The following is a 27,710-nucleotide window of genomic DNA, read 5'->3' as shown; positions in this document are numbered from 1 at the left end:
AACCTTACACTCACTCTTTTCCCAATTCACTTTAAACGCAGACGAACCACAAAAGATAGACACTAACAACTTCACCCGCCTCACCGAACATTCAGAATCACATAATACACACACGTCATCCATATAACCACTCACCTTCCACTCTCTTCCTCCACCACCCGGCACTTGCACACCACGAATCACTTTATCTTTCCTCAGCATACACAACAAAGGTTCAATTGCACAAATAAAAGCCACAGGGGATAACAGACGCCCCTGCCTCACCCCTACTGGAAAACCATCCTTCCCCGGCGTCTTATTCAAAGCCATACTACACATAACCTTCCATACTTCATCACTTGTCACAGCACCCATCACTCTCTCTCTTTCCGCCTCATTCAATTCATTCTCTAACATACTCAAAACATCATTCTCCAAACATTCATCCCTCCACTTTACAGCATACAAATCCTCATAAAACTTTGCCACTTCCTCACACATATCCTCTCCATTCACCTCACTTCCATCTGCTCCATTCAACACACACATATTTTGCTTTTTCCCAAAAACCTTCTTGAAAAAAAAACATGAACATTTTTCATCATGCTTCAAATTATCAACTTTTGCTCTAAAGACAATACTCCTCCCTTTTTCCAACAAAAACTCATGAACCTCCTTTTTCACTAGTAAAATATCCTCCTCCACCTCCATCCCTCCCTCCCTCAATTTATACAAGAAACTTAAACGCGCATTTAAACTCACAAAATGTCTCCTCTTGACTGCTGCCATCCTATAACCCAAATTTTTGAAAAAAATTTTTGTCTGTTTTTTAACCCAATCCCACCACCCACAAACATTCCCAAAACCATTTTTACACTCACACCACTCCTCATACCGTCTTGCATATTCCTTTCTTACTTCCTCATGCTCCAATAACTTAACATTCAACTTCCACAAACCTTTCCCAAACACCCCATTCACATTCACATCCAACTCACACGACATGCACACATGATCTGAAAACAAAACATTCTCCTGCTTATAGTCAACAGGAATCATATTTTTTTAAATAAAACAATAATCCAATCTAGATTGTATACTTCCACTTTCGGAAAAGAAGGTATTTAACAAAGGCCTCACTTTACATACACTTTGCATATCATGCAAATCAAAATCACTAACCAAGTTTTCCCAGACACATCCACATTCACTCTCCCCACATCACAATTCATATCACCCACAATCACCACAGGCATTCTTCCCGGAACAAAAAGTTTAATTTTTTCAAATAATTTTTTCCGGTCATTTTTCTCCACCGGCGCATAAACATTAATAACACAAAATTTAAAATTTTTATACTCAAAATTTGCTAAAATACACCTCCCCACATCACCACATAATCACTCAAAACCACCTCCCTCCCTTTAACTAAAATCCCCACACCATCATTTTTATTACATGCACTCCCCGACCACACAGACACTCCATGAGACCATTCATCCCCTCTCACCCCATCCACCACCCCACACTCTTGCAAACAAAAAATTGATGCATTCTTCATAGCCAAAAAATCAAAAATTGCAGCCCTCCTGACCTTATTTTTAAAAACTCTCACATTTTGTGAAATTATAGTAAAACCCTTTTTTTTTTTTTAACCTCCTAAAACAAATACAGAAAAGTTACAAAACTGCTACAAAAACTCCACTCATAAGAAAAGCCTTTGACTTAAGTCAAAGCTCATAATAGGCATTATCACGCATATTGCAAGGCAACCTTAACCAGCACCCCCACTATCTTCTTCCACCATCTGAACCGAGCAACTCGTTTCCGAGCCGCTAGCAGCATCACCATCACCCCACCTTGCTTTCTTGGCACCCACTTTTCTCTGCGGTGCCTTGATATCTTCTTCATCATTTGCCCCACCACCCTCCCTGTGACACTTTCTACTCCCCCCACCCTCATCGGAGAAGTACTTCTCAATATTTTCAGGATCTGAAGGGTGTGAAGAACCTTCCCCAGTTTCCATACAATCTGCAGCATCTACAGCATCCTGAAAGTCCAACGTATCCGGACACATTCCTTCTCCCGCTGCTTTCATCTGCTCCTCAATTCTTTCACAAGCTCCTTTTCCATTTTAGGTGCCTCCTTCTTCTTCTTCTGGTAAGCAGGCCTCAGACTCACAGTTTCAGGGGCAGACCTTTCTCTCCGCCTCCTCTGCTCTCTCAACATTCTAGCAGTTTCTCTTTCTATCTGCTGCACACGCCTCCTTTCCTCCTCCTCCTCCTTCCTCTCCTTATCAGTTTTCCTGGGCACACCCTGCGGGCAATCTTTAAACATGTGCTCACCACTTCCGCACATGTCACAAGCCTTGCCACATGCCCCTCCTCTTTGCAGTTATGGCAACATTGCCCTTTCTTACATGCATCCTGCACATGTCCAAAGCAGAAACATTTCCTGCAATACATAATCTGCCCTACATAGTAAAGGAAGCCCCTATGTCCCGCCACAGAAAAATTTGCAGGAGGATGTCTAAAGCCTCCCACACTTCCAGGATTCTTCTTCAGTTTCACCCGAAACTTGTATTTGCAGTTGAAAATCCCTAGAGAATTAAACTGCTTTTCCCCTTTACGCACATAATCAGTACCGTGCAAGGAAGCCTTCAAGCAATGCTGGTTCAGTAAAAGGGTTATAAACTGTTACCCACACAATCTTTTCTTGAAGTCCAAACAAGGGTTCAAACCACACCCCTTCCAAGAAAGGATCATCAGTGTGACTCCTAAGCCACTCAAACACATCAAGGCAGGTATTTTCTTCTACAAAAGTCACGTCATATGTACCTGATTTAAGACACTCGTTGACACTCGCCTCGTTTTGCTCCAGCTTTACCTTCCAAAAGTTTTTCCACGATGAAGGACACATTATTCCTCTTGGAAACTGATGGATCCACTCCAATTCGGATAGTGTTCTTCACGAAATTCATTTTCAAAACCTGTCGGTATAATACCACAGAAAATCGCCAAATCCTTTCGCAAAAAAGGCCTGGATTCCTCCAGAGAGCTCGCACCTATCAGGCTTCAACCAAATGATCGCAGCCAAAAGGCCGAGAAGCGATAACCAGAATTGGTTTCGGCCTAGGGTGCCACCCTCGGATCCTGAAAAGTCCATTTGTGGAGATGGGCACCTGGACTCCCGTTAAGAAGACATGTTGTCAACCTCTAGATCCCTTACATGCCTGCACTTTTCGGCTTGCTGCTGCTGCAATCCACGCGTTTTAGATCTGCATGACTCCACCTGTTTTAGCACACCACCCTCGCCCCCTACTGTTCCCACCCGCCTCAACACTGAAGGGAGGGAGGAGAACCAATTAAGGGGGAAGAAAAATGAGCAGCCGTCTACCCTTAGCAGGAGTGTTGCTGATTACTTACCTTACCTGCTGCTGCCTGTCCAGCAGCAGACTGAAGGTGGCTGCTGCCGTGCGCAGGTATATAAAGGCTCAGGGCCTATTATGACACGCGCAGTGTTCTATTGCCACATTCGATCTACTGCAGGCAGGATACCTGGCTGACTGAACAGCACTGAAAATCTCACCGAGACCGCCATAAGCAACACTTTAAAAGAACGCCACAGACCAATCAGCCAAACTTTTTTGGGTTATTTTTTATAGTCTGCAGGCATGAAATTAAAGAAGTCAGTGTTCCACCAGAGGGAGACAACATTTCAGAAAAGTCATTGTAGCAAGCCAAAAAAGAAATTTAATTGCAGGGTAACCAGCGCAGCACATACCTGTTGGCTCAAGTGAGTTTAAACGGCTGCAGTTGATAACAAGGGCATTTGCTAAATAGATGGTGTTAGGCACCAGGCGCTTACTGGATCAGAAATGGGTTCTGAATCATCAGTGGTTTTTGTGGTCTCCCATTCTGGTTCAGCCAGGGCTGATGCTGCACAGCATCACTGTCTGTCCCAATGCCTAGCCAATGCACGAGAGGTACAAGTGGTATCTCATGTATTTGTGCCTAGCAACTTGAAGCACAGGTAGCGGAGAGAGACTAGGCCACTGCAGCCTAAGTCTAAAATGCATCGCACTGAGCATGCCCATGACATGGCGCACCGTGATTGGTGGTTCAGGAACCAGCTGACCCGGTGACCTGGCACCGCCTGAATGGTGGTTCAGGAACCAGCTGACCAAGTGACCTGGCACCGCCTGATTGGTCACAGGCGACGTCACCAATGGTGCAGCAGTGGGGCAGGGCTTAGTTTTTAAAAGGCCCGCCCACAAACATGGTGGCGCGCTCATATCATTTGAGCTAGCTGTTTGTGGTGTGCATGCTTACTCTGGGCTCCTCAAGGAGCCATAGCTTTAGCTAGGCAGGTAGAAAAAATAGGCAGGTAGCTTCGCCTCGCTGACTGGCTCTAACCAGGGGGTTCGCCTTACACCCCGAGCCGCCTGTGAGCTAAATAGAGAGGGTTTTCTCAGTCCGGTAGCATGCCGGGTGAGTGCTCGAATACCCGGCGGGAATCTCACCCGCACTTTAGCGCCGTCTCCTATAGCGTAGTGCCTGTACCGAAGACAGGGCTACTGCTCATAGTCTGGTCACACGTCTCCCTGCGGTTCTTGGAGATTGTGTGAACCGCTTTAGCGCCAATCCCCATAGCGTAGCGCTTGTATCAAAGACAGGGCTACTGCTGTTCCCACGGTCACACGTCTCCTTGCGGTTCTTGGAGATTGTGCGAACCGTCTTACCCTACCGTGTGCGTTAACACGAAGGGCTAAGATAATTGTTAGGTGCGTCGCCGGTTGCTCTCTCCTCCGTGCAGTAAACGGAGAAAGAGCGTACCGCTATACCCTGTCCAGTGTGAAATTAACATGGAAGGGTTTATCATTTGGTTGTCGTTTGCCTTTCCACCCGGAAAGTGTTCGGCAGCAGTCCTCTAGGCTGCATCGTGGACGCTGGGGTTGTCTGCGTTCCTATTTAATAAAGTGTTTGCAACCGTCCCCCTAACAGATGGTGTGTGTGCAACAATATACTGAAAGGACAATTATATTGTGCAGCTTATCTCACCACCTGTAGTTAGTTAGGTGAAAGCTCCAAAATGCTTGCCTAATATGGCTGCTTATCCAAAAGGAAGGAAAGGGGGAGAGCTAGATAGATAGCATTGCATTACAGTACAATGAAATGCAATGCACAGTTGGTGAAGTTGAACGAAAACGAGTTTGTCATCTGGCTTCTGCAACTTTTAACATGAAAAATCCAATGAGGCGAAGAAAAGCAAAGCCAAAAAAGTCGTTCCAAAAATGCGACAAACAAGCAAAATCAACAAAATGCATTGAATTCAATTCTTTCTGATTTTATAAACTGCATTAAAGAAGGAGTGCACCGTTCCCGGAAATACTGCAATACCAGGTCAATGCGTGGAGTGGACAGAGCAAGCTCTTTTTCCATCTCCCTGTTCTAAAAATCCATTTAATATATGGTCCCCAGATAGGGGACGTATCAGATATTAAACTGATAAGAACAGATTTTTTTTTATTTATTTTTTTTTATTTTTTAAAACCAAATCAGATAGGCCAGAGCATAAGCTCAATCAAATCGACTTACAAAAGCCTTTCATTGATACTTAGCCTTTCATACGTGACAGAATCAATCTCAAACACTCATTAACTGACATTTTCTTCCTTTTAAAAACTAACAAATTCCTCGCATCCCACAAACTTTCAATTACACACACCACCAACAACCATAAAATCCTATTCTTAATTCGGCTACATGCACCCATTCCAAACATAGCAAGTTTCCAATTAACATACTTCACACCCACCAATTCCTAACAAAGTCCCCCTATACCCTTCCATACATCATATTCAATGTCACAATCCCATACCATATGTCTAACATGCTCTCTCAAACCACATCCATCCCTCGGAAATACCTCAGATTTAACTAAATCCCTCTTCTTTTGCACATCTCTAACAGGCAAAATGTCATGCAACATCATCCAAGCGATATCTCTCTGTCTATTAGTCACACCATCTATACTTAATTTTCTCCACATCTCGGTTACTTCATCCCCTCTCAATCTATTGATATTACATACCACCTCACGCTCACGCACCATCCTAATGACTTTCTTCTTTTGCCTAAAATCACTCATATTAACGGACAACAAATCATACTTCCTTACAAATTTCTCAACACAACCATACCATACAGGACACTTAAAAGCAACAGGCACTCTAGCATCCCTTTTGACCCACTTTAAGCCATAAAGCATCCATCCAGCCGAATACTTCATCATATGAGCACACTTATTGCTTTTCCCTAAAACCACCACCACCATTTTCACGTAACTAATCCCTAAAAAGAAATCAACATTTTGAAAATCCAAACCACCATTTGCACATAACTTATAGACATATTCCCGTTTCAATTTCTCCATGCGACATCCCCAAAGAAAATTAAAGATGAATTTCTCAGTTTTCCTAATTTTCTTAAAAGCAGCAGGATACACATTCGCAACAAACAACAAAATAGGCAAAATAACCGCCTCAATAATTAGAACTTTCCCAGTTAGAGTTAATTCTCTCATTCGCCAAAAATTCAACTTCCGCACCACTCTCACCCCACAATCTTCCCAACTCTCATTTCCTTTCAAATCATCATTAAACTTAATCCCAAGCACCTTTATTGCACCATCCTCACACCTCACACTATCCATCCGTACATTGCTCTCACCAAAACATTTAAAGGAACTCTTAGTCCAATTGACCTTAAAAGCTGAGACACTACAAAACAAACTTAATATCAACCTTGCCCTACTCATTGCAGCCATATTCCCACTCACAATCACCACATCATCCATGTAACCTAGAATTCTCACATCCTTTCCATTACTCCCAGGAATCATCACACCTCTCATAACCTTATCCTTCCTAACCATACACATCAACACTTCAATCACACTAATAAACAAAAAAGGGGACATAGGGCACCCCTGACGCACTCCTGATTTAATTCTCACTTTCTCACTCAACCACCCATTCACGAAAAATTCACTTGAAACATTACAATACAAACTCCTAACACAGTTTACAAAATTCCTGGAATAACCCATCTTAGACAAAACCTTAAACATAAAGCTATGTGACACACGGTCAAAAGCTTTTTCAAAATCAACCGAAAACAACAAACATTTCTGCTTACGACTCATACAATCCCCAATCACATCACGCAACAACACCAAATTTTAAGTCATACTTCTCCCAGGCACCGCACACACCTGATCTTCAACCACCACACCGCCAATCACTTCCCGCATCCGGCTAGCCAACAATTTACTAAACACCTTATAGTCTGCATTCAAAAGGGTGATTGGCCTCCAATTCCCCAAATCCTTTTTATCACATTTCTTATGAACTAAAACCACCTCCCCATCTCTCATAGATTCACTGAACATATTCTCCATGAACTTATACTGGCACACCTCCAATAAGTCATTTCCCATCGTGTCCCATTCCTTAACATATAACTCCACAGGCAGTCCATCCTTCCCAGGTGTTTTATTCTTACTCGCAGACATCACCACTTTTTTAACTTCATCCAACACAATTACATCATCCAATATTTCACGTTCATCCTCACCCAAACAACCTTCTAAACACCCCAAAGCATCAGTCAACATCCTATCATCAACCCATTTTTCCCCATACAACTCCTTATAAAACAACACCACCTCCTGCATCACATCGTTCCCACTCACACACACTCCATCACCATTCACCACCTCATCCATATCCACTTTCTTCCCAAAAACTTTTTTGAAAAAAAAACCTTGTACATTTCTCATTTTTCTCCAAGTGTTCAATCTTAGAACGGTACATAATTTCTTTCCCTTTGCCCTCAATATATTTCTTAATCTGTTCTTTCACTTGGCACATCAAAACATCCACATCCACTCCCATCATCCTTAACTTCCTCAGCCACTCCAGTCTAGAGCTTAAATCATTAAATTTTGCTCTATTCATTGCTGCTTTCCTCCTGCCCCTTTTTCTAAAGAAAAAACCAATCTCACTCTTCATCCAGTCCCACCACTCAAGCAAATTCCTGAAATCACTTTTTTTTATCCCTCCACCTAACATATATTCGTCTAAAATCTCGCATGATCCTATTATCTTCCAGCAAACGCACATTAAGTTTCCACACACCACCACCATATACAAAGGAAATCTTACCTTCTAGACGAGCCCTTAAACACACATGGTCAGAGAAAAGAACATCTTCCTGCTGGAAATTCCTACAAATAACATTTTGTGAAGAAAAGAAAATACGGTCTATTCTAGACTCTATACCTCCCGTGTCGGCCTTATAGGTCGCAGGAGGCTGATTAACTAAAAAAACTTCCGCAGCATCCTGTAAGGAAAAATCCGCCACAAGACTCTTGAGTCTTTTACCTGTAACATCCATCTTATCCCCCTCCGTTACACAATTGAAATCTCCAACAAAAATTCTTGGCATTTTGCCAGATCAAAAAAAACATAATTTCTCAAAAATTTCCAGCCTCTCCCCTTTATCTATTGGTGCATACATATTTACCACCCTAACCCTCCACCCCCTACAATTTAACTCACTTATTACACACCTCCCCGCCTCCACCACCATGTAAATTTCTATCTTAACACTATAACCCTTCACCAAAACACCTACCCCACAATTTTTATTACATACAGAACCAGACCACACACTTTGACCTAAAGGCCATGCATTTTCACTCCTGGATACAGTATACGTCCGCATCCAAGTAGCTCAAGTAGTCCAAAATTGCCACTCTTCTCAACTCAGATTTAATCAGCCGAATATTTAGCGACAAGATGCTGAGAGCAACTTGGGCACCCATCTATTGATTTGACGTGGCAGGTCACGAGAACATGCCCACCTGTACATCATCCGAACCCTTCTGGGGGTAGGATGCTGAACGTGCAGATATCGTAGTTTGTGCCTTCCCCCAAAAAAGACACATCTTGGGGATCGGATGCAGTAGGGTACACCCGGGCTGGACTCACACTGCAGTCACTTAAAGGGGAAAAAGATGGTTCAGTTTTCTTCTTTTTCTTCACTGAAGCGCTTCCATCTTCATCTGAACTATAATCCCGCCGCTGGGGGTCAAAGTCCCCCTGACCTCTCTCCTCCTCAAGGTCAGAAACAACATCGCTCCAGGCCACATGCAGTTTTCTGGTCAGATCAGACTCCTCTTCCCCTTGCAATGTAACCATCATGTCTGGAATTTCAGCCTCCAGATCCTTCACCAGGGCCACTTCCATGCGTATACGATCATCAGTTATCTTATCAGACTCACTGACATCCGAAGCAACAGACGCGGCCCTCTGAACCGGTGGTTCAGGTGCCAGCTCCATATTTCCTCTTACATTCACACGAACCAGTTCTGGAAAAGCAATCCGAGCCTCCTCCTCATCCAGGAAAGCCAGAGTAGATATCGGAGCAGTCGGAGTTGGAGCAGTCAGAGTTGTAGCTGTGGGTGCAGGAGATTCATTTCTTCTCCTTCCCCTTCCCGCTGCCCCCGCATATGAACCAGGATGCAATGCACAGTCTCTGAAGGCATGCCCCTTCTCTCTGCAGGGGTTACAGACTATTTCATTTTTGCAATCATTGGAAGGATGACCCACCTCATTGCACTTCCTGCAAATAATCTGTCTGATGTCACATGCTTCCCGAGTATGGCCATACCTCCTACAATGACGACAAAACCTGGGCGCATTGGGGAAGAACACGTAACCCCGCTCACTCCCAATGGAAAAATTTGATGGAGGATAATGTATACCCCCTGGTTCATCAGGACTTTCCCGGAACTTGACCATGAAACGATATTTCCCGGTCCATAGTTTCTCCTCGTTCATGACTTTTACTGCCATCTTGCTAATACTGCAGTGCCTATTTAGAAAGGCATAAATCAAAGCCAAGTCTACATGTGGGTTGTACATGAAAACAGTCAGAGGTACCTCTTTGGAGGAATACAAGATGACAAAAGTCAGCCCATCCAAATATTGATTGTCCAGGTTCTTTTTCAAACAATCATAGAAATTGTTGCAAACAGCCATAGAAGTGAAAACAAGATTATACTTGCTTTTGAATTGCTAGAGGCACAAGATTTCTTCCTTCTTCACTTCAAGGAGACCCAAAAAAATCTCCTTCACAACGCAGCTGAGGGTAAAGATTCCTTCTTTGCCTTCTTCCACATCAATCTGGATTCCAAACTTCACTCGAGCCTCACCGGGCCCAGCGTATCGAATGCGTCCCTTTATCGCTGGTCGTGTCTACTGGCCAACTCCTTATAGCAGCAACTTGCTTAAGCCATAAAATGGCGATGCCACAGGGCCAAGAGTTAACGCACAGACAGCCAAATGACTAGACCCATTACAGATCTTAGCCAAAAGGCCGAGAAGCGATAACCAGGATTGGTTTTGGCCTAGGGTGCCACCCTCGGATCCTGAAAAGTCCATTTGTGGAGATGGGCACCTGGACTCCCGTTAAGAAGACATGTTGTCAACCTCTAGATCCCTTACATGCCTGCACTTTTCGGCTTGCTGCTGCTGCAATCCACGCGTTTTAGATCTGCATAACTCCACCTATTTTAACACACCACCCTCACCCCCTTCTGTTCCCACCCACCTCAACACCGGAGGGAGGGTGGAGAACCAATTAAGGGGGAAAAAAACGAGCAGCCGTTTACCCTTAGCAGGAGTGTTGCTGATTACTTACCTTACCTGCTGTTGCTGCCTGTCCAGCAGCAGACTGAAGGTGGCTGCTGCCGTGCGCAGGTATATAAAGGCTCAGAGCCTATTATGACACGCTCAGTGTTCCATTGCCACATTCCATCTACTGCAGGCAGGATAGCTGGCTGCATGAACAGCACTGAGAAGCTCACAGAGACCGCCATAAGCAACACTTTAAAAGAACGCCACAGACCAATCAACCAAACTTTTTTGGGTTATTTTTTATAGTCTGCAGGCATGAAATTAAAGAAGTCAGCGTTCCACCAGAGGGAGACAACATTTCAGAAAAGTCATTGTAGCAAGCCAAAAAAGAAATTTTAAGTGCATGGTAACCAGCGCAGCACATACCTGTTGGCTCAGGTGAGTTTAAATGGCTGCAGTTGATAACAAGGGCATTTTCTAAATAGATGGTGTGTGTGCAACAATATACTGAAAGGACAATTATATTGTGCAGCTTATCTCACCACCTATAGTTAGGTGAAAACTCCAAAATGCTTGCCTAATATGGCTGTTTATGCAAAAGGAAGGAAAGGGGGAGAGCTAGATAGATAGCATTGCATTACAGTACAATGAAATGCAATGCACAGTTGGTGAAGTTGATCGAAAACGAGTTTGTCATCTGGCTGCTGCAACTTTTAACATGAAAAATCCAATGAGGCGAAGAAAAGCAAAGCCAAAAAAGTCATTCCAAAAATGCGACAAACAAGCAAAATCAACAAAATGCATTGAATTCAATTCTTTCTGATTTTATAAACTGCATTAAAGAAGGAGTGCACCGTTCCGGGAAGTACTGCAATACCAGGTCAATGCGTGGAGTGGACAGAGCAAGCTCTTTTTCCATCTCCCTCTTCTAAAAATCCATTTAATATATGGTCCCCAGATAGGGGACGTATCAGATATTAAACTGATAAGAACAGATTTTTTTTTAGTTGAATGTGTCAGAAGACGCGACATTAAAGTAAAATCTAATTCCATGGACAAATAAATGTCACCGTCGCCTTCATCATCCTCAATTCAACATTCTTTTTAATAAAACATACAAAAAAATAATTCTCTTCCAGAAGAAAAAATCTTTTAACACAATAACAAAAGAAAACACTTAAATACTTCATCCCATTTTAAACCCAGCTTTACTAGCTGAGAAGAAAAGGATGTCCCATCAATCTTCATGGAGCCTTCCACTTTCCCCATATAACTCCAATACTTTTATCGTAATATCCACCGGAATCTTGTACTTTTCGCAAAATTTCTTCGGGTGAGACTTAAAGCTTTTCTTAATGCTTAACCTCATCAACTTCAACTTTCCTGGCTCTAAGGACTTCCTCACTTTGTTTATCACTTCAGACCAATCTTCTTTAGTGGTTTTGGGTGCCTTAGCACCAGACTCCTTCTTTTCACTTGAACTCTTTTCCTTCTTTTTACTTTTTCCCTTCTTTTCTTCCCTCCTGTATCTTTCTGGACAATCTTTAAAACTATGATCTCTATCCCAGCATAAATTAAACAATTTCTGTTTCGTACAGTCTTTGGCCAAATGTCCTTCACCTTTACATTCTCTGCAGATTATTTTCTCACAATCTGTTGCAAGATGACCTTTGTCAGTACACTTTCTACAAAGGTTTTCAACACCATCATAAAAAACTGTACCCCACACACCTCCAATTCTGATGCTCATATCCAAAAGACCCATTGAGCCTACTCCAGTTTCCTTGAAAGTCACTAAAAACTTCCATTTTCCGGACCAAAATCCATACTCATTATTTATCTTCCCTTGAATTTCTGCAACTTCACATTGTAACAAAAGCCTGGTTCTAATATCTTCCACTTCTACTTTAGGTGACGCCATCCGCACAATCACCGTCTTAATCCTCCTAGGAAAATGAGGAGTCATGACCACCCCCTCATATTCCTCTGCATTCCTCAAAAAACACCATGTTCTTTCAACATTGTCGCATTCACTTTTAGCTTCAAAACATACATCGTATATTCCTTTTTTGGGGTAATCCAGAATGGCGAGGACATTACTCCTCTCCACTTTCAGGGGCCCCAACAGTACTCTCACCAGCCATCCGAGTCCTTTTTCTCTCCTGTGTTGTTCTGTGACGAAGAAACGCAGAGCATCATGAATCCTCTCTACTTTCGGGATTCCTCCCTGTGGACTGCCTCTTGGAGCCGACATCCGCATCTCTGGATCCATCTTCTCCACGTCAGAAGGTCACCTCCACAAAGCACAAGGGAATTGCAAGGTATTGATCTCTCCTCATTGTCTGGGGACTAATCCGCCTGCCCACAGCAGCAAGGGAGTGAAGTTCTCTGTTACAAGGACAATCCCCCAAGGCCAACAGGACGGGTAACCCCGACACCTCAGGTCAGACCAGATGCAGCAACTGGTAGATCACTACACCTGATCTTAGCCAAAAGACCAAGAAGCGATAACCAGAATTTGTTTCGGCCTACGGTGCCCCCTCGGATCCTGAAAAGTCCATTTGTGGAGATGGGCACCAGGACTCCCGTTAAGAAGACATGTTGTCAACCTCTAGATCCCTTACATGCCTGCACTTTTCGGCTTGCTGCTGCTGCAGTCCACGCGTTTTAGATCTGCATAACTCCACCTATTTTAGCACAGCACCCTCACCCCCTGCTGTTCCCACCTGCCTCAACACCGGAGGGAGGGAGGAGAACCAATTAAGGGGGAAAAAAAACGAGCAGCCATCTACCCTTAGCAGGAGTGTTGCTGATTACTTACCTTACCTGCTGCTGCTGGCTGTCCGGCAGCAGACTGAAGGTGGCTGCTGGCGTGTGCAGGTATATAAAGGCTCAGAGCCTATTATGACACGCGCAGCAGTGTTCCATTGCCACATTCCATCTACTGCAGGCAGGATACCTGGCTGACTGAACAGCACTGAGAAGCTCACAGAGACCGCCATAAGCAACACTTTAAAAGAACGCCACAGACCAATCAACCAAATTTTTTTTGGGTTATTTTTTATAGTCTGCAGGCATGAAATTAAAGAAGTCAATGTTCTACCAGAGGGAGACAACATTTCAGAAAAGTCATTGTAGCAAGCCAAAAAAGAAATTATAAGCGCAGGGTAACCAGCGCAGCACATACCTGTTGGCTCATGTGAGTTTAAATGGCTGCAGTTGATAACAAGGGCATTTGCTAAATAGATGGTGTGTGTGCAACAATATACTGAAAGGACAATTATATTGTGCAGCTTATCTCACCACCTGTAGTTTGTTAGGTGAAAGCTCCAAAATGCTTGCCAAATATGGCTGTTTATCCAAAATGAAGGAAAGGGGGAGAGCTAGATAGATAGCATTGCATTACAGTACAATGAAATGCAATGCACAGTTGGTGAAGTTGAACGAAAACGAGTTTGTCATCTGGCTTCTGCAACTTTTAACATGAAAAATCCAATGAGGCGAAGAAAAGCAAAGCCAAAAATGTTGTTCCAAAAATGCGACAAACAAGCAAAATCAACAAAATGCATTGAATTCAATTCTTTCTGATTTTATAAACTGCATTAAAGAAGGGGTGCACCGTTTCTGGAAAAACTGCAATACCAGGTCAATGCGTGGAGTGGACAGAGCAAGCTCTTTTTCCATCTCCCTGTTCTAAAAATCCATTTAATATATAGTCCCCAGATAGGGGACGTATCAGATATTAAACTGATAAGAACAGATTTTTTTTTTTATTGAATATATCTTTTATTAGCACAAAAAATAAGTTAACAGACAGTGTACAGTGCCGCAGCCCAGTACATACAGAATTCTACAACATATTTACATAGCATGAGGATATGACGCACTAACTAGACACATCACACCCCTATGCTACACAAAACACTCAATCTGAAAGAAAAAGCATGTCAATCAGTACAGTACGATGAATCTTGATAGGCGATGGGGAGTGGGAAAAAGGGGATGGGGAGGGGAAAATCACAGGCCGAAGCTTTATTGAAAGACAAGATGCATAAGGGGAGAGGGGGGGAGGGGTGTAGTCCTCATCCTCGTCCTCCGGACCGTCCACGATGGAATAGTCTCTGAGCAGGCTGTGGATCAGCCTGCGGCAGTCCTGGATGGACATCCTCTCCCTCCTTAAGTTGAGCCAGTTCCTGGCAACCCAAGCGGCATCCTTGAAGCAGTTCATAAGGTGCCAAGCCTCCTGGATGGCTCAGACAGTATGAACCCCAGAGAAGAGTCCATAAAACACAGAATGGTGCGATAGGCTCGCCCTGGGGACAGAGTTTCTCAGGTCGTCCTCAAGGGCAGTCAACAGGCGCTGTGCAAATCGGCAGTCCCAAAAAGTGTGCAAAGATGTTTCCTCCACGAAGGGGCTCCTTGGGCAGTACCGGGTCTTGCACAGGTACCGGGCATGCATGAATGACCGGACGGGCAGTCCGCCCTGAATCGCCATCCACGACAAGTCCTTGTTCCCGTTGGTCAGCCTGTCAGACGACACATTTGTCCACACAGTCTCCAGCGTCAACTGGTGAAGTCCTGTGATGTTCTCCACGTCATCCTTGGCTTTGATGAGCTTGTGGATAGTTTTGGGCTTCCACAAGTCGGGCTTGGTCCCTCCAGTTGATGTTCCCACACAAATCGAACGAAGTCTCCGTAGAACCATGGCGTCGTCCAGTTGTAGGGGAAGGAGCTGTCCCACTTGTCCCAGCCGAGTCGCCTCCAAAGAGGAAGCAGGAAGAAGCGAGACATGGACTTGCCCGCGGAGCCATTCTTGACTTGCAAAGTCCGGCGGACACAATCACACACAAAAGAGGACCGCAGGAGGGTAGGGATATCTGGAACACCCTTCCCACCCTTGCGAGGCTCCTTGTACATGACGGCCCGCCTGACTCTGTCCATCTTGGATCCCCAGACAAAGTGAAACACCGTCCTGGTAATGGCCCTGCACACAGTGACGTGTGGGGGCCAGGCCTGCGCCGTGTACTGCAAGACGGGCAGGACCTCGTTACGCAGGACGAGTGCCTTACCCTCACAAGTGAGGTGTCTGAGGCTCCAGAGTCCGATCCGTTGTTTCACCTTGGCCAAGCTTTCTTGCCAGGACTTGAGGGCCGCTCCTTCCTTACCGAACCAGACTCCCAGCACCTTGAGGAAATCCGGTTGAATGTTGAAGGGTAAGGTGGCGGAGGAGGCTGGCTGCCAGTCCCCGAAGAGCATGGCTTCCGACTTCCCGCAGTTGACTTTGGCCTCTGAAGCCCGGCCGAACCTCTCACACGTCTGGACGAGGGCGTCGACTGAACCACGATCAGCGCAGAAGATGGTGACGTCGTCCATGTAGAGCGAGCACTTGACTTCGTGTCGTCCCGGACCCGGTGCGGTGATCCCTCTGATCTCTCCATTCTGCCGGATAGCCTCTGCGAAGAGTTCTATAACACAAACAAAAAGAAGAGGTGATAGAGGGCAGCCTTGTCTGAACCCAGAGAGGACAGGGAAGGGGTCAGTCTTCCAGCCGTTCACCAACACCGAGCTGTGGATATCAAAATACATCAGACGGACATACAAACAAAACATGTTACCCAAACCTAACCGGTGCAGAGCTCGGCCCATGAACTCGTGGGAAACCCGGTCGAAGGCCTTCTCCTGATCCAAGGAGACTAGGGCCACGTGTGTACGGCGGACCTTGATGTACTCGACCGTGTCCCGCACGACAGCGAGGCTGTCTGCGATGCGACGTCCAGGGATGCCACAGGTCTGGTCCGGGTGGATGATCCGTCCGATGACCGTCTTTAGTCGTGTCGCCATCGTCTTGGCCAGGATCTTGTAGTCCACAGTGAGCAGAGTGATGGGATGCCAATTCCTCAGGCCGCACCTCTCTCCCTTACGCTTGTACAGGATAGTGACCATTCCTTCCCTCAATGACGGAGGCATTCTACCCTCCACCACCATCTCCTCATACAGGTCCAACAGGTCCGGACAGATGAGGTCTCCCAGCGCTACATAGAGCTCCGCTGGAAGACCATCACTGCCCGGGGTCCTGCCGGCCCTAAAGGATTTAGCTTCAGAGAGCAATTCGCCCACCGTCAGAGGTTTGTCCAAAGCTGCCGTGCCTGCAGGATCAAGATGGTTAGTGATACCTGACAGGAACTTATCAGCAGCATCGGGGTCGGTAGTCTTGTGGGAGTAGAGTTCGCTGTAGAAGTCGCTGACGACCCTCATCACGTCCTCCTTCCCACGTCGCATGTTTCCGCTCTAGTGTCACAGCTCGTTCAGGGGCGTGTGACCGGCATGAAGTTTTCTGAAAAAGAATGAGTTCCATTTCTCACCCTTCTCCAGATTCTCCACCTTGGAACGGAAGACGATTCGCCTAGACTCCTCCTCAAAGTGCCTTTTCAGGCTCTTCTTGGTCTCCTCCAGCTCCTCCCTCACGTCCCAGCCGCAGTGAAGAAGGTCCTGCAGCGACCGCAGCTCGCGCTGCAGCCCTCTGAAGTCCCTCCTCTTCTCACACACCTGTTGTCGACCCTTGGCCTGAAAGAAACAGCGAAACTCAAGTTTAACATACTCCCACCAATCAGAGACTGTTTGGAAGCTACCCTTGTAGGACCGCCACATTGCGTAGGCTGTTCTCAGCTCCTCCACGACTTCATCCTGAGCCAGCAGAGCGCAATTCAGCTTCCAGATACCGGGACCAAATGGAAAACCGTCGCCGAGGACACCTTGTAAGTGAATGGCTCTGTGGTCGGAGAAGAAGCAGGGGACCATCGAGTGCCTACTCTGCTTGACTGCCCGAGAGGTGAACACAAAGTCATTCCTGGAGCGGAGTGAGCCTTCGGGTCGGCTCCACGAATAGTTTGTGGAGCCTCTCCCCATGGAGCCTACCACGTCCTGAAGAGAGGCCTCGGTTACCATCTCGATGAGCTGCTTGGACGTGATGTCCAACTTGGCAGATGTGCCGGAACTACGACCGTCCTCCTCGATGGGGCAGTTGAAATCCCCAGCCATCACTAAGGTCCTGGTGGTGGCAAGCTGAAGCCGCAGGGTCTGGAAAAGCTCCAAACGCTCATTCTTCAGTGGGGACGCATACACGTTGATGAACCTGCCAGGTTCTCCCGTCCAGTTGCCATCTACGACAAGAGCCCTGCCGCAGATGAGCTCCTGGACGGACTCAAGCGTGATTGCGCCCCCCCTGATCAGAATTGCGACCCCTGCAGACTTGCAGTCACCCCCACCGGACCAGTAGGATTGACCATGGGACCACTCCCTGGCCAGATGTTTGAAGGACCTAGAGGAGGGAAGGGAACATTCCTGCACCATATAAATAGTCTGACGTCTGAACTTGTCCTTGATGCTCCTGACATTAATGGAAAATAAGTTAATATTAGCCATCATGTAGGGAAAAAAGAAAAAGTTAGCGCAGGCAATACACCTTAGTTACCACTCCGGTTGGGTGGTCCCTCGTCGGTGTTGACTGCTGGTGACGGGATCACCAGCTGGCCCTCTTCCTCCATCTGGTCAAGCAGCGCGGCCTCGATCTCGGATACCAATAGTTCCTCCTCTTCTGGCTCGGCCACCATGGTCTCGACCATGTGTTCCATCTCTTCTGGCTCAGGGAGGGTGTCCTCCTTTTCACCTACGAAATCCAGAATCTTCTTTTTGGAGGATTCAGTAGCAGGGCTGTCCTCCACCTTCCTCTTTCCCCGGGTTGGAACTGGGGAGACAAGAAGGGGAAAATCCTCCTCGGAATAGATAGCGGCAGGTGGAGGAAAGGTTAATTCCACCGCTACCATGGTCTGGGGAGGGAGAGTGGCTGCCGGGGCAGGGGAAAGGACACCTGCTGAGGAGTAGGGGAAGGAGGAAGAGGAAGTGGAATCCTCAGCAGGGGTGGCCGGGGTGGGGTGTATTGGACAGGGGTGGCAGGGGGAGGGATCAGGAGAGGGGTGACAGAACTATTACCCTCCTTTGACTTTTTCTTCTGCTTTGGAGCTGCTGGGACCGTCGCTGGGCTTTGGCCACGACTCCTTGCCTGCTTTGGCCTCGGTCGTCTCGGCCTTGGCCGCTGGGGCCTTGGTCGTCGCGTCCTTGACCTTCACAGGCCTGGTCGTCGGGGTCTTGTCCTCCAGAGCTGGGGTCATCGCAACCACCGATGCCCAGGATCTCTCACGCTTGGGGCAATCCTTGTACAGATGAGCCGCCAGCCCACACAGGTTGTAGGACGTCTTCTTCGGGCAGTCCTTCGAGCTGTGACCCGTCACTCGACAAATCCTGCAGGCATCCTCCTTGCAGTCCTTCATCTCGTGGCCGTTCCTGCCGCATCTCCTGCAGTTCCACGGCATGTCCGGGTAATAGATGAGGCCGTAGGAGTTGCCCAGGGAGAATGTCGGGGCAGGTGCCGAAGTCCGTCTGAGTACGCCAGGTCCCTGTGAAGTCTAACGGTCACCGACCACTTACCTGTCCAGAAGCCGAGTCCATTCAGGATGTGAGAGGGTTCCCTCACAACCAAACAGAAGCGTCTCAGGAAGCTACAGATGTCTTGGCCTGGGGTGTGCGGGTTGCGCATGGAGACCGTGATCCTCCTTTCATCCCTCTGGATAGGGCAGTTACCTGTAAAGGCAGAGAAAGAATTATCCGGTCCTTTTGCGCTTACCATTTCCCAGAACCTCCTGCAGGTGTTCACCGTGGCGAAGGTGACGAAGAAGATCCCCGTCAAGAAGTTCTGGATGCTGAGGATGTCCGACCTGGAGAAGCCTCGATCCAGCAGCATCTTCTGGCAGAACACGTCTGAGGACATGTCCGGCACCCTCCCATCCACTTCATTCAGCTTCAGGGACACCGTCTGCCGCATCCAGGGCTCCAGGGCTGGAGCTTCGTGGCGGGGCTTCTGTGGTCCCTTCTGCTGGCAAGTTGTGGAGGCAGAGTCCTTGGGGGCAGAATTGGCTCCTGGCTGGGCCCTCCTGGCTGTCCCCTGCTCCAGGCTCTTCTTTTCGGCCTTCCTCGCAGCGCTTGCCATGGCTTTCCTCCTGCAGATACTTCTTGGAGCTGGATCTGGAACTCTTCCCGGAAGGGGTGGAGCAATGCAGATTCTTCTCCCGTCGTGTTCTGGACAAATTCCCCAAAAGGTCTTTGTCTCGCTGATTTTCTTTCTTGAAGATGCCTCAGGACAGCCCGAGTCTTCGTCTTCTTCTGGATTCCTTAGAGCTTCTTCCTCCCACCGATATCCGCCTTCCTTCTCCGATGTCAGCTGGGCTCCGAAGCTCTTCTCCTTCCGAGTTTGATCGCTCTCGTCAAGTGTAGATCGTAGCTCTTGTGTTCTTAAAAGAACAGATTTTTTTTTTTTGAAAGCCCGAATTCGTGTACTAAACCCGAGTGCTCTTAAAAAAGTGACAAGTGCCACAAAAAAAGTGCACTAGGATGCTGGTCATCTTGAAACCCTCTCCAAAAGGAGAAAGGTCCCCCAAAACATTCCCCGTCCCTCCGAGCCAGAAGGCCACAGCGAGGAACAGGGACAAATAGCCACCTCCAGCCGAAGTCAGAGGCGACCCAATCTTACCCCCAGCACCTGCCCGAGTTCTCACCCGAGCAAGGCACTGGGAGCCAATGACTGTGCTCCCCTCCCGGAAGAGGGGAGCCAACAACGCTTTCCTCCTGAAAGAGGAGAGCCAGGGGTTTCAGGGGGGAGCGGAACCTGATGTCCACATACTCCCCCCTAAGACCTGCCAAGAGAGGAACCCGTAAAGGAACCGCATCCCGACAAAATCCAAGTGACATGTGGACACACGTGAATAGGTGACACACAGTGACAAAAATATAATAAATAAAATAAATAGTGAAGGTTTTTCAGTGTAATACTGACCGGACCTCCGACCGGAAATTTCAAAAATTCCCCATCCTAAGGCCAGAAGGCCCGGAGAAGGGTGTGTGCTAGAAGAGTGAAAAGAAGTGCTTGTGCAAATGTACCATAAACTCAAGTGGGGTTCCCAATCCCAGTGAGTTAAGGCACCCCCAGGGTCACCACTCCTGGGGCACTTCACTCTTCAGGCATTCAATCTTCCCCGGCCCAATGACGTCGATCCTGGGGGGCCATGCTTTCCACCAGATGACTATATAAGCCACCTGGTGTACTAGCAAGCGCCCAAACCCCAGTGTGCATATTGTATCTATCTACTAGGGCGGCCGATGGCCTAAGCCGCCTTTTCGAAAGATTTTTTTTTTAATTTGGCTATCCCCTGCAGAGGGATAAAACCGTTTATTAAAACTTTAACAAATTACAAGCATAATTAAACAAATACCAAACGTTAAAAGACAAATGAAATTTACACAACAAAAAAATACAAAGATTTTAAATAATTAGGTTCCATTGGTCAACAAGCCATTTTTTGGAAATATGTACATTCTTCTTTTTGTCAATTAAATAATAAGTATACATTTCACATAAACATAAACTTAAAACATCATTCACTGATAAAACATCTTGTTTAAAAATAGCAATATTGCGCGCTTTCCAGAGAGATGACTTGGCGCAGTTCACTGTCTTCCAAGCCATTGTGTACTGGTCCATTGTGGGGCATTCCATAAGTCCGTATAGCACAGTTTTATATGTAAAGTCCTTGAGGTCTGCCACCCTTTCCAGTAGGGGAGCAGTCTTCTCCAGAAATCCTTTGCAAAATTACATGTCCATAATAGATGTTCCACCGTTTCCTCTTCTTGGCATCCGGCTCTTGGGCAGATGGCAGACCTCACAAATCCTCTTCTGTATTGGAATGCCCGGCAAGGAAGACAGCGGTGCATGCAACTCCAAGCCAGATCTCTCTGTTCATTAAAAAGATAAAAAACGTTAATCATTTTCCAGATAGACATAGATTTGTCATCATCATATCTGTCAACATTACATATTTCCTCACTTTTACGTATTTCTTTAATTAGTTTCTTACTATTTCTTAATTCCTCTATTTTCTTAGTCCCTAAATTAAAATCGGACACTATTTTCCTTAAAATCTCATAATGCGTCGACAAATTAAAAGCATGGGGCACAGATATATTAACTTCATACCATCCAAACTTTCTCATAAAAAATCCTGTATTAAAACGCATAAAAAAGGACCAATAGTGATTCTTAAAAAGGGCATTAAAACAGTAAACAAACAGATGGATTAAAAGAAACCTATTAAAATCTGGAAAATCTTTACCACCTTTTACTTTTGATTTCATCACGATTTCTCTTTTCAGCTTTTCCATTTTTGAGTTCCAAAAGAAGGTAAAACAGGTTTTGGTTATCTTTTTTAAAACATTAACAGGCGGGGGGAAAACCATGCTAAGATACAATAAAAGAGGTAAAATCACCATCTTTAAAACCAATACTTTACCCTCCATTGTAAGTCTCCTCATGTTCCACATACATATTTTCGTATTTACTTTCTGTGTAACTGTTTCCCAACTATTATAACCATCATTATTTTCAGTGAATGATATACCTAAAATGGAAATGGATTCGGAGACATTAATTGGTACATCACGTAAAATCATCCCCCCAACACTTAAAATGTTACACTTATTAAAATTGATTTTAAAACCAGAAGCTAGACAAAAGGATTGCACTTGATGGAGAGTGGCCGTAAGTGATGGTGCATCTGTACACAAGACCGCCACGTCATCCATGTAGCCTACAACCTTGGCCTCCAAACCACCGCTTCCAGGCAGAGGGACACCGCATATCTGTTTATTTTGGCGTATTGCACATAACATTGGTTCCAGTGCACAGATAAACAGTAGGGGGGACAGAGGGCATCCCTGTTTCACCCCTGACCGTAAAAATACCTCTTGTGTCTTAAAACCATTCACTAAAATCTTACTTGTACAATCCTTGTAAAATGCTTTAAGCGATAGTAAAAACCCTTCTGGTATGCCCATTTTCTCTAAAACTTTAAAAAGATAAAAGTGTGAGACACGGTCAAATGCTTTTTCAAAATCAATAGATAAAATCGCCATTTTCCCCTTTCTGTCTTTCACATCCTCAATACAGTCTTTCACTAAATTCAGATTGTCCCATATACTGCGCCCCGGCACCCCACACACTTGATTAGAATGAATAACTTTGCTGGTGACTTCTTTTAGACGATTTGCACAAATTTTAGCCATTATTTTATAGTCACAATTTAAAAGTGTTATTGGTCTCCAGTTTTCTAATTTTGATTTATCACCTTTTTTGTATAGGAGGGAGACTTCACCTTTCTTCCAGGAATTTAATAAAACCTTATTATTAAAAACCTCAGTAAACAAAACAAATCATCTTTTAAAATATCATAAAAACATACATAAAATTCTATTGGGATGCCATCAGGACCAGGGACCTTTCCAGTTTTAAAACTTTTAATAGTTTTTAACACTTCTTGTTCCGTTAAAACTTGGGATAAAAACTCTTGGGATGCGGGATCTAAAACAGCCGTTAGTCCTTGCAGCGAATCATCCATTAATTTATTATCTATATTTTTTCCATTAAAAAGATTAGAAAAAAAACCTCAACTTTACCCAGCATATTTTTTATATTATTCTCACCATCTATATGGTCAATTATCACTTTTTCTTTTTTCTTTTTCCTAAAAAAATATCTGGAACACTTTTCATTTTCTTCTATATGTTGTACTCTAGAACGAAAAATTATCTCTTTTCCTTTTTGTTCTAGCCATTTTGAAATCTCTTCTTTTAAGTTTGAAATATCAAGTTGTACATCTATCCCATTGTCTCTGAGCTTAAATAATGTTTGTAGGTGGGTATTTAAAATTCTATATTCTTCATATTTTTCTTTGGCTCTACATATACTCTTTTTAATAAAAAAGTCTTTTATTTTTACTTTCATTCTATCCCACCATACACTCATAGTCTCATTTGTTTTTTTCCCTTTTCTACATTTCCTATAAAACTCAATAAAATCTGATAAAATCTGCGTGTCGGTTAAAAGGGATACGTTCATTTTCCAGCTTTTCTTATCACATTTTTTGTTGTCATTTACTTTTATGGTAAAGGATAAAAGTTTATGGTCTGAAAATATATTAGTTAAAACTTCACATTTGGCAGGTATTGTTTTGTCTGAACCAAAAATAAAATCAATCCTAGAGCTACAATTAGCATTGTTCCAAGTGAAACCGGCGTCCTCTGGGCTGTCACTATGACACTCTTTATATATGTCTATCAATTTAGCATCTTTGACTATATCATGCAGCATACCTGAGGTTTTATCGTAGTTCCTGCTTACAGAGCTGGAGCGCCGGTTTTCACCTTTTAAAACACAATTAAAATCCCCTGCTAAGATAAAAGGTTCAGAGTTATTAATAAATAATGGTAAAAGATCAAGCATTTCGGCTCTTTCATTTTTCTCTGGGGATCCATAAAAATTTAAAAACTGCCATCTAATACCATCAATAAAAGCTTTCACTAATAAAATACGACCTGGTAAAATTTCCTGAATAAAATCAATTAAAACGTTCCCTTTAAAAAGTATGGCTACACCCGCTGATCCTGCAGCATTCGATCCGGACCAGACAGATGGCCCACACTTCCACTCATCTTTATATTTTTGATATGACATTTCATGTGGGATATTACATTCTTGCAGAAAAAATACAGATGCAGTAAAACACGTAAAAAAATTAAAAAGAGCAGTTCTTCTCGTGTTAGATTTTATGCCTCACACGTTGAGGGAAATACCTTTGAGTTCAGCCATCATTAGAAAATGTAGAAATTTTACTTAGGTAACTAAGAGCAACGGAATTACCTGTCCGATGAACCTGATCAGACCACTGGGCTTGCGCCTCCCTCCTCATCTGATAGTATCGTCACGAGAGTCTCCGTGGAGGAGGAAAGATTACCACATTTATATAAACCCGACGCTACACTGGCATAGCTCGGAGGGCTGGCTGGCAGAACCCGCTGGGTCTCCATTGGCTGGCCATGCAGTTCCTCATCAGGTGGGTCCCCGAGGGGTTCCGCCGCCCCTGTTTGACCTGTAGAAGGTCGTCCTATAGGAGGAGGTTGCGCACAAGGCAGAGCCTCTGACTCTTCAGAGGCAGCAAGATCCCGGTCCCCACCTGTAGCAGCGGAGACCGAAACCCCTGAGGGTCCAGCGTCCAAGTCCCCTTCTGAAGAAGTGTCCATCTGTTCACCTCCTGCTGCCTCCTCCGAACCACCCTTTTTCTTTTTCTTAGGACCCACCTTTATCCACTCAGCGCCCTCAGCCCTAGGAGACCCAGACTGGGCATGGGCTTCTGTGTCGGCCTTTTGCCGGTCCCTTTTGACCTTACCAGTAGTGCCCTTCTGCTCCTTCTCAGCCCTCCTTTTGGACTCTCGCAGGTCCTGCAGCCAGGTTTTGGGATTTGGTATTTTACCTGTCATAGACTCTGGAGACATTTCACTATTTGGTACGCCCTTATTGTCTCCAGAGGCTCCAGGTTGTTGTTCCTCCTCCTGAGGGGTGGTCTGATCTTTTGGTCCTTGGTCGGACATCTTGGACTTTCCCTTTTGCTCATCTTCCCGAAATCTGTGAGGGCAAGAAAAATAAAAGTGACCTGGAGTCTGGCAAAAACTACATTTCTTTTCCTTAGGGCATTCTTTTGTCTCATGTTCTTCACTAGCACAATTTCTACATGATACATTACAGTTTTCTTTTGAATGACCATAGCGCCCACAATTTCTGCAATATACTGGCATCCCAGAAAAGAAGAAATCCCCATTTGTTTGTCCAATTTTAAAACGGGCAGGGGGAAGCCGTATACCACCTGGTGTATTTGGATCTCTTATACACTTCACAAGAAATTTCCACTTAGATGTCCATATGTTATATTCATTAAGTATCTTCCCAATACATTTAACACTTTTAAAATAAATTGCTAAAAATGACATAATTTCTGGAGCAGAAACAAAAGGCGAAAATACTTTTACGACAACAAGTCTTACCTCATCCAGGACGTGCTCAACAATTTGTATCCCTTTCAGAACAGGGCTATTTTCAACTTTTTTTAACTTTTCTAGAACATCTCTGAAAATACCTTCTCCGGTGAATGTGATGTCATAGTCACCTCTTCTAGGATAATCCTGGATGGACAGAATTTCATTCCTCTGCACGCCAAGAAGGTTCCTGAGCACGTCCTGGACTACATACCATAATTTCCTCATATCCGAGCCACCCGCCGTGAAGTGAACTCGGATAGAGTTTTTTAGCCTCGCATAAAGAGGCACGAGGTTAGGGTCAGCCTCCATGGAAACAGCAACAAGGTTGCAAATTGCAGCCGCTTGCAATCTGCGCTCCCAGTGTTCTTGCAGCGAAAGACACCTGGAAGCTGGGGGATCGCAACACGTTACCCTGGGACTAAGCCCTCTCCCTAATAGCAGCAAGCAGGTTAAGTCCACCAAAGTGGACGATCCTGCCAGGCCAAGGAGAGGGGTACCCGAGTACCCTTCAACTACAATCTCCTGCAATAAAGCACTTGATCGTAGCCAAAAGGCCGAGAAGCGATAACCAGAATTGGTTTCGGACTACGGTGCCACCCAAGGATCCTGAAAAGTCCATTTGTGGAGATGGGCACCTGGACTCCCGTTAAGAAGACATGTTGTCAACCTCTAGATCCCTTACATGCCTGCACTTTTCGGCTTGCTGCTGCTGCAATCCACACGTTTTAGATCTGCATAACTCCACCTCTTTAAACACAGCACCCTCACCCCCTGCTGTTCCCACCCGCCTCAACACCGTTGGAAGGGAGGAGAACCAATTAAGGCGGGGGGGGAACGAGCAGCTGTCTACCCTTAGCAGGAGGGCTGCTGATTACTTACCTTTCCTGCTGCTGCTGCTGGCTGTCCAGCAGCAGACTGAAGGTGGCTGCTGCTGTGCGCAGGTATATAAAGGCTCAGAGCCTATTATGACACGCGCAGCCAGCGTTCCATTGCCACATTCCATCTACTGCAGGCAGGATACCTGGCTGGCTGAATGTCACTGAGAAGCTCACAGAGACCGCCATAAGCAACAGTTTAAAAGAATGCCACAGACTAATCAACCAAACTTTTTGGGTTGGGTTCTCTTTTATAGTCTGCAGGCATTAAATGAAAGAAGTCAGTGTTCCAGCAGAGGGAGACAATGTTTCAGAAAAGGCATTGTAGCAAACCAAAAAAGAAATTTTAAGCGCAGCAGAGTAACCAGCACACATACCTGTTAGCTCAGGTGAGTTTAAAAGGCTGCTGTTGATAACATGGGCATTTGCTAAATAGATGGTGTGTGTGCAACAATATACTGAAAGGTCAATTATATTGTGCAGCTTATCTCACCACCTGTAGTTATTTAGGTGAAAGCTCCAAAATGCTTGCCTAATATGTCTGTTTATCCAAAAGGAAGTAAAGAGGGAGAGCTAGATAGATAGCATTGCATTACAGTACATGGCAATGCAATGCACAGTTGCTGAAGTTGAACCAAAATGAACTTGTCATCTGGCTTCTGCAACTTTTAACATGAAAAATCCAATGAGGAGAAGAAAAGCAAAGCCAAAGAGTCCATCCAAAAATCCGACAAACAAGCAAAATGAACAAAAAGCATTGAATTCAATTCTTTCTGATTTTAGAAACTGCATTAAAGAAGGGGTGCACCGGTCCTGGAGATACTGCAATACCAGGTCAATGCGTGGAGTGGACAGAGCAAGCTCTTTTTCCATCTCCCTGTTCTAAAAATCCATTTAATATATGGTCCCTAGATAGGGGACGTATCAGATATTAAACTGATAAGAACAGATTTTTTTTTTGACTTGGAATGTACTCAAACATAGGTACACCCGTTTATTGGATAAAACTTAATTACAATACATTAGATATGAACATAAAATCATTACATTTTAAAATGCATTCGTACATAAATTGATTTCAGTTCAATAAGGCAGTAAAATTACATTAAAATACAGACAATGTGTTTAGATTGCTGTGTTCCATTCTTTTACCAGCCATTGTTTTGATAAAATTACAT

General features: G+C 45.0%; 3 non-coding genes and 1 pseudogene across 3 annotated transcripts; all 4 read right to left on the bottom strand.

The window, feature by feature from the left end:
• Positions 1–5,344: 5,344 nt before the first annotated feature.
• LOC141150616 (U2 spliceosomal RNA) lies at positions 5,345–5,536 on the bottom strand. The gene has a single exon (XR_012246767.1). It is a non-coding gene; the product is annotated as a U2 spliceosomal RNA (small nuclear RNA).
• A 5,991-nt stretch (positions 5,537–11,527) lies between these two features.
• Positions 11,528–11,716, bottom strand: LOC141150694 (U2 spliceosomal RNA). Its single transcript, XR_012246827.1, has one exon. It is a non-coding gene; the product is annotated as a U2 spliceosomal RNA (small nuclear RNA).
• Positions 11,717–14,292: 2,576 nt separating this feature from the next.
• LOC141150568 (U2 spliceosomal RNA) lies at positions 14,293–14,489 on the bottom strand. Its single transcript, XR_012246733.1, has one exon. It is a non-coding gene; the product is annotated as a U2 spliceosomal RNA (small nuclear RNA).
• A 12,840-nt stretch (positions 14,490–27,329) lies between these two features.
• LOC141150600 (U2 spliceosomal RNA) lies at positions 27,330–27,502 on the bottom strand (annotated as a pseudogene).
• Positions 27,503–27,710: the final 208 nt, after the last annotated feature.

This window comes from Phyllobates terribilis, unplaced genomic scaffold, assembly GCF_046119375.1.
Source record: "Phyllobates terribilis strain yellow unplaced genomic scaffold, ASM4611937v1 Scaffold_5__5_contigs__length_657084704, whole genome shotgun sequence".
NCBI lineage: Eukaryota > Metazoa > Chordata > Amphibia > Anura > Dendrobatidae > Phyllobates > Phyllobates terribilis.
Note: the sequence above shows the minus strand (reverse complement) of the source record. Positions and strands in the feature narration are given on the sequence as shown.